The sequence below is a fragment of the Pelodiscus sinensis genome, chromosome 31 (assembly GCF_049634645.1).
Source record: "Pelodiscus sinensis isolate JC-2024 chromosome 31, ASM4963464v1, whole genome shotgun sequence".
NCBI lineage: Eukaryota > Metazoa > Chordata > Testudines > Trionychidae > Pelodiscus > Pelodiscus sinensis.
In genome coordinates this window covers 3397906-3405224 of record NC_134741.1, presented here as the reverse complement: position 1 = coordinate 3405224, position 7319 = coordinate 3397906, and positions in this window count along the sequence as shown.

The following is a 7319-nucleotide window of genomic DNA, read 5'->3' as shown; positions in this document are numbered from 1 at the left end:
CGGGGGGGGGGGGGAGGGGCGGATGCAGTCAGGGACACGCGTGGGGCAGAACTCAGGAGCAGGGCAGAGCAGCAGGAGAGGGTGTGGCCAGGAAGCTCCCAGTCTGACCTAAGCCCTGGTGCTGGATTCGCAGCAGAGTCACTGACCTGCGCATGCGCGACCTCCTCCATTCCATACGGCCGGGGCCGGGTTTTCGTGCTCCCCCGCCCGTCACTCCCCGCCCCTGCTCAGGCCCCGCCCATCCCGCAGCAGCGTCTCACTCCGCGAGCGAGTGGAGGGAGGCAGCGAATGTTGTTGCGGTCACTGCACATGCACCACGCACCCTCAGGCAGTTCTCAGTGCTGCTTCGGTGGAGCGGAGCGAGGTGGGCGGGGCTGGGTAGTTAACGCAGGGGAGGGGTTCTCTGGCCGTGGGGGCGGGGCTCTGCCTTCCCCGGGGGGCGGGGCTGTTTGTTTGTTTGTTCCCTCCGCGGCGCCTCATTGGCTCCCGGGCGCTCCCGCTGCTCCCGGCGGCTGGGAGAGCCCCGCGTCGTGCATGCGTGAGTTTCGCGGGCGGGCCTATGGCTGCAGAGGCCCTGCCCCTCGATCCTGGCCCGCCTCCTCCCCCCCCACATGTCTGTGGAGCGACCCCTGCTGGGTGTGCGGCTGCACCTGTGTCCCGGTGGAGAGAGGGGGGTTGTGGGGCAGGGCCTCAGTGGGAGAGTCTCACACAGGATGGCCAGGCAGGCATAGTTTTATACAGGGGCGGTAAGATGTTCTGGGTCTTATTTTCTATCCCTTTCCTAATAATTCCTAGCATCCTATTTGCCTTTTTGACCACTGCTGCACACTGTGTGGAATTTTTCAGAGAACTGTCCACGATAACTCCAAGTTCCCTTTCCTGATTTGTCGTAGCCAAATTAGCCCCCATCATACTGTACATATAGTTGGGGTTATTTTTCCCAATGTGCATTACTTTACACTTATCCACATTAAATTTCATTTGCCATTTTGCTGCCCAATCACTGAGTTTGGTGAGATCTTCTTGGAGTCCCTCACAGTCTGCTTCTGTCTTGACTATCCTAAACAGTTTGGTATCATCTGCAAAGTTTACTACCTCACTGCTTACCCCTTTCTCCTGATCATTTATGAATAAGTTGAAAAGGATTGGTCCCAGGACTAACCCTTGGGGGACACCACTAGTTACCCCTCTCCAATCTGAAAATTTACCATTTATTCCTACCCTTTGTTTCCTGTCTTTTAACCAGTTTGCAATCCAAGAAAGGACCTTCCCTCTTATCCCATGGCCATGTGATTTACACAAGAGCCTTTGGTAAGTAAAAGGCTTTCTGAAAATCCAAGTATACTATATCTACTGGATCTCCCTTATCTGCATGCTTGTTAATCCCTTCAAAGAACTCTAATAGATTAGTAAGACAGGATTTCCCTTTACAGAAACCATGCTGATTTTTGTCCAACAAATTATGTTCTTCTACATGCTTCACAATTTTATTCTTTACGATTGTTTCGACTAATTTGCCCGGTACTGAAGTTAGACTTACCGGTCTGTAATTGCCAGGATCGCCTCTAGATCCCTTTTTAAATATTGGTGTTACGTTGGCTACCTTCCAGTCATTAGGTACGGAAGCCTATTTAAAGGATAGGTTAAAACCACAGATAATAGCTCAGCAATTTCCCATTTGAGTTCTTTTAGAACCCTTGGATGAATGCCATCTGGTCCCGGAGATTTGTTAACATTACGTTTTTCTATGTGTTCCAAAACCTCCTCCAATGACACTTCAATCCGGGACAGTTCCTCAGATTCATCTTTTTTTGCTTTTCTTATTACAGTTTTACACCTGATTTGACAGTGTTTATGTTCCTTTCTATTTATCTCACTAGGATTGGACTTCCAATTTTAAAAGATGCCTTTTTGTTCCTCACTGCTTCTTTTACATGGCGGGCAAGCCACGGTGACACTGTTTTAGGTCTCTTGCTGTGTTTTTTAATTTGGGGTATACATTTAAGTTGGCCTCTATTATGGTGTCTTTAAAAAGTTTCCATGCAGCTTTCAGGGATTTGGCTCTAGTCACTGTGCCTTTTAATTTCTGTTTAACTAACCTCCTCATTTTTGTGTAATTCCCCTTTTTGAAATTAAATGCCAGGGTGCTGGATTGCTGAGGTTTTCTTCCCACCACAGGAATGTTGAATGTTATTATATTATGATCACTATTCCCAAGATGTAGCCAGACAGCCCCCCCATCTCAAACAATCTTGCTTGCCCTCTGAGATGTCTGTATACAGAGCAGAGAAGGAACAATAAGAAGATCAGCATAGCCATCAAGCTTTGATCTGCTTTGATGCGAGACCAGGATATGCGAGTGTTCTCTGACTCTGAGTAATGATTAAGGAAATAAGCTAAGCTCGAGGCTGCAAGAAGTGCCCGGCTGGCACCTATGTTGATTCGAACACACACAGTCCCTGGGAGAGGAATTTCCCACTGAGAAAAGAACGTCCAGTACTTCCAATTTAATCATCTCAATTCTCTCTTACAAGTGTAAATTAAGTTCACAACTCCCTTGTAAGAACTGGTCTCACAAAAGACAGACCAGCATCATTTGGCATTACAGACAAGAAAGAGAAAATACGTGACCCAATGGGTATATAAGATAGGTCCAGCACACACTCACTTTGAGTGTCAATCTGCCCTCTATCTGCTGGTCAGGTTAGGTGTTTGACGTCCACGGGGACACCCACCTCGTATTTTCGTCTTTCCGAGGAATTGAGGGACCGATCCTGGCCTGACACACTGGGACCGAGTGACGCAGAAAGGGGTAAAAATTGTACCTATATGTGTCCTTTTGTTTTAGTGCATGCATAGAATAGAGCTCTTTAAAGATTAAGCTGTCATTTGGTACCATTATTTTCTATTTTCTATCTTTATTTTCCTTGTAACCATTTTTTTAAGATCTCTCTCTCTATATATATATATATATATATTTGCCAGCAGTTAAGAAATAGAACAATAGCCATTGCAACCACATGATTTATAAGCTTCCTCAAATAAACCTGTAACTGTTTAAGCTTTAACCTGACTCCTTCAGTTGCTGTAATAGAACCAAGCACAATTTAAAAGAACTTCAGCCGGTCATAAAGGGACAGATATAGGGAGAGCTTGGGCGTTTGGATTTGTGTCACACCCAGGTGGCAAAATCCGTTGGGGCGCTTCTCAGCCTCCCCGAGGCTGCCCGCTGCAAAGGAATTATGAATTCTAGCAGCTGAAATCTGAAGTGTAATAAGCTCTTCCTGTACACTCATTGGGGCGCCCATCAACCTCTTCCAGGTTGCCCACTGCGAGGGACCCCAGTCTCAGCAGTTGAAGTCTCGGGTGTATAGTACACACACACACATCACTCACTGGCCTGACGGTCGGCTGACAGTATCCAAAGTCAGAATGAAGGGGTGCGTTTTGCTCTAGAAGGCCCAGGAGTGACAGCCAGAGGGAGGTGGCTGTAGCAGAGCAGGGTCTGTCTGGAGACAAAGCGGAGCCTGAGGATGAGAAGGCCCATGAGAGGCAGAGACTCCAGAGCAGTGGGGGGGGAGCTAGTTATTTGGTCTGGCAAACTGACAGAGAATCCCCAGACCCTGAGCATGGTGCGGGCGAGACCCATGGGGCAGTTTGCCTGTGGGTTTGGGGGGTGGAGAAGCTGTGAAGCTCTGTGAGTGGATAAGGTCCCTGGTTGAGCTGCGCCCCCTGCCGTGTGTGTGACTCAAACTGTCCCTCGTCTCCTTTTGTGTGTCTGTTGCGCTTCCAGCGTCTTTCCTCAGGCACATTCATCCGGCAAAGACCCCCCCAGGGATCTTGTATCTTCCTTTGTGCCGCTCAGCCGCAGACACAGCAGAAGGGTTTTCCTGCAGCCACCGGCCCCAGCCCCTCTCTCCAGGGAACTGCAGCCCCTCGGGCCAGGCAGCTGCTCCCAGCATTCAGGAGGCACCAGGCCGAGAAGAAACCATCTGACACGGTGCTGCCAGGGAGGGGCCTCTCTGCTAGTCACTGTTCCTGTTCCAGGAGCCGAGCGAGTTTTGCCCTGGGCACTGATATTGAGGGTGTGTGCACCTGTGTGTGTGTGTGAGAGCCCCCATGGCACCCATTGGCTCCTGCTGGGGGAGACCCCTGACCCTATAGCTCCTTCTAGAGAGGGGTGAATGGACCCCAAGCCCTATAGCTTCTGCCAGGAGAGACCTGACCCTTTATCTCCTGATGCAGTTTCAGTTTCTCCCTGGTGGATGCTCCAGACATGAGGGATGCCAGCGCACTGGCCCAGCCTGGGCCGGCAGTGATGGTTTTACACACACAGGGAAATTCCCCGGCTTCTCCCCCTCACAGAGCTGCTGCCTCTCTGGGAGGTGGATGAATTGCGGGTGCGGGACAGCTCCCTGCCAGCAGGGACAGCAGCCAAGGCACCAAATATCGCTGGGTCTGCAGCCAATGTTGGGAACTGGGCAGGGAACAGGAGGCTTTTGTGTCACACACGTCTCAGGTAGGACGGACCCTCACTAAGCCCAGACTGTGACTGGTCCTAGCCAGGAATGTGCCCGGGGCTGGTTTGTGACACTCTAAGGCCGTGTCTACACTGGGCGTAAGAGCGACGCTGCCGCGGTCGATGTTCCGGGCTCTAGGGAAGACCGGCTGATTGGAACTGAGCTGTGCAGACTCTTGTAAAGGGAACCGCAATTTCTCTGGATATTTGCTGAGTTTTATATGAGGGTTTATCAGAAGGGATGTTGTGGACTCTGGAACAAGGTGGGTGGGGGCAGGAAAAGTGCACACAGATGGGGGAATTAGCTCAAGTGGTAGAGTGCTCACTTTGCATGCAAGAGGCAGTGGGATGGATACCCACATTCTTCAGTTATAAACCTTTGTTCCTTTTTATCACAGACAGAGCGAGCCAGGGGCTAAGTGCTTCTAACGGCTCCTTCCCTCTTCCTATAAGGCAATGAGCTGGTTTCCACAGTACAGGGAGCAGTTCCCTGGCTAAACGTCAGGCAGGCAAAGTCCAGCCTGTAACACCCAGAGGAGGGGATTGGCCTGCCTGTGGATAGCAGGAACAGACCAGCAATTGGGAGCTTGGCTGCCAGATGCTTAGCACATCTGGGCACAGAAGAATCCCAAGACTTGGTTCTGCCAGGCTCCAGTTTCCCCTCTTCTGTTTCTTTTCAGCTCCCTGCAAACTGCCTTCCGGCTGTGGGTGAGGCTGAGTGTGTGTCCATCTCTGCCTCAGGCCAAGTGTTCACATGTTTCATATCTATGGAAACTCCTCCTCCCTTTTTCTCTGCCTACCTTTACTGAACAATCTGAACCCTTCTGTGCCAAAATTCCAGTCTTGTATTATCCCACCAAGTCCCGGTGATACCAACTTCTTCCTGCCTATTACCCATAGTCCTGTGTATCTGTACCAGCACCTAAGACACAGATTAGATTTTGTTTCCCAGTGGTCCCACATCCCTCCTTTATCTCTGCAGTTACAGCCCCTGCTCCCTCCCATTTCTGGCCCATCCCCCAGGTGTCCATGTTGTTCACTTACATGTGGGGTTTGGGCACCTGCCCCCATCAAACCTAGTTTAAAGCCTCCTCACTAGGTTAGCCAGTCTGCACCCAAATACTCTTCCCTTCCTCCACAGGTGAACCCCATCCCTGCTGAGCAGCCTTTCCTGCCACAGCATCCCATGGGCAAGGAAGCCAAAGCCCCCTGCAGATGGAGCTGTAGCTTTCTGTGCCCAGGTGGCCAGACATGGCCTGGGCGCTATGGCTGGAGGGAAATGGGGAATGGCTACATTTTGGGAGTCAAAAGTGTTGTGTGGAAACATAAAGAGCCATTTTAAAAAGAGCTTGGATGAGGGCACCATGGCTTAGTTAGCTAAAGCACCTGTCTCATAAACAGGAGATCCTGGGTTCAACTTCCAGTGGTGCCTTGTGGCCTTTGCTCACATTTTCCTATGCCCTGCTGGGACACAGACGTGGCCACCCATGGAACTGCTAGTTCAGGAAAAGGCTGATTGGGGAGGAGTGTTGGGAAGAAGGAAACCACAAGCCTGGAGCGGGTGCAGAGGCTTCTGTGACTGGCACTGGCAAGGCAGAGCTCTGACTGCAATTGCTGGGACTGGAGAGCCAGTGCCAAGTGCCCTTGTGATTCCCTGGGGGTATCAACATCTAGAGAGTCTGAGGGTGCAACCTCGGCAGCTCCTGCAGCCATGGAGAGTCAGGGTACGTGGGCATCATGAGCTTCTCACCTGTCAGGGAGAAACCTCTTGGGGCTTGTGGTTTCCTTCTTCCCCACATACCTCTCCAGTCAGCCTTTTCCTGAACCCACAGTTCCATGGGTGGCCAGGGGAGGCCTCTTCTGTGTCCCGGAAAGGCATAAGTAACTGAACTGAGGAGCTGCTGTTTATTAGGCAAGTGCTTTAGCCAGCTACGCCACTGTGCCCTACTCAGACCTATCTCTAAACTGTTCTACTGTATGATCCCAGACAACATCATTGTCTCTCAAAGTTCGGCCATTCCGCATTTCCCTCCTGCCTTCCCACCCTGCTGGTGTCTGGCTCCCTGGGCACAGAAAGCTACAGCTCAGTGGGCAGAGGTTCTAACATGCACATCTCCCCCAGCCCTGGACTGCAGAGTTGCCTCTGAGGTTTTGCAAGGTTTGGGGAGGGCAAAATGGAGCAAATGTTGATCATCTGTCTTGCAAACCCCTTGGTCTCAGGGTTTAGGTTGGAGTCCCCAGGCTGGGGCCCGGCGTCCTTCAGTTTGGTCCCTTCCTGAGGGCACAAAATTGACAACAGAGAATTCCTTTGCCCTGCAGCAATCTCTGTTGGACAAAGGGTTAGGAACCGAATATTTGCCCAAGCTTAAGTGCAGTAGCAGAAAACACTGTTAAGTGTGTTTCTGTGGTGTAGTGGTTATCACAGCTGTCTAGCACGCAAAAAGTCCCTGGTACAAAACGAGGCAGAAACACAGCGTCTTCTCTTATTGCGGTTCCCCTGGGTGCCCACAAAGCAGTTCCAGGGCCTGCCCCCTGGTGCAGAGTTGGGCAGCCTGTGTGCTGGCTTTCATGAGCGTGTGGGAGGCAGCTAAACAAGTTAAGCTGAGATAGGAGGATGCAGGGCTGGGGCTGAGACTTCTCAGCGGTGCCTTGCCTGAGACCAGGTCATTGCGGCCACACAGTCCAGGGCCCACCCTGGAAGTGCCACTACTGTGGCTGTGCACCTTCGGGGCAGTGTGGCTGTCGCCTTTGGTGCAAGTGGACACAAAGCCACATAATGTCCCACCTCATGACCAGACCC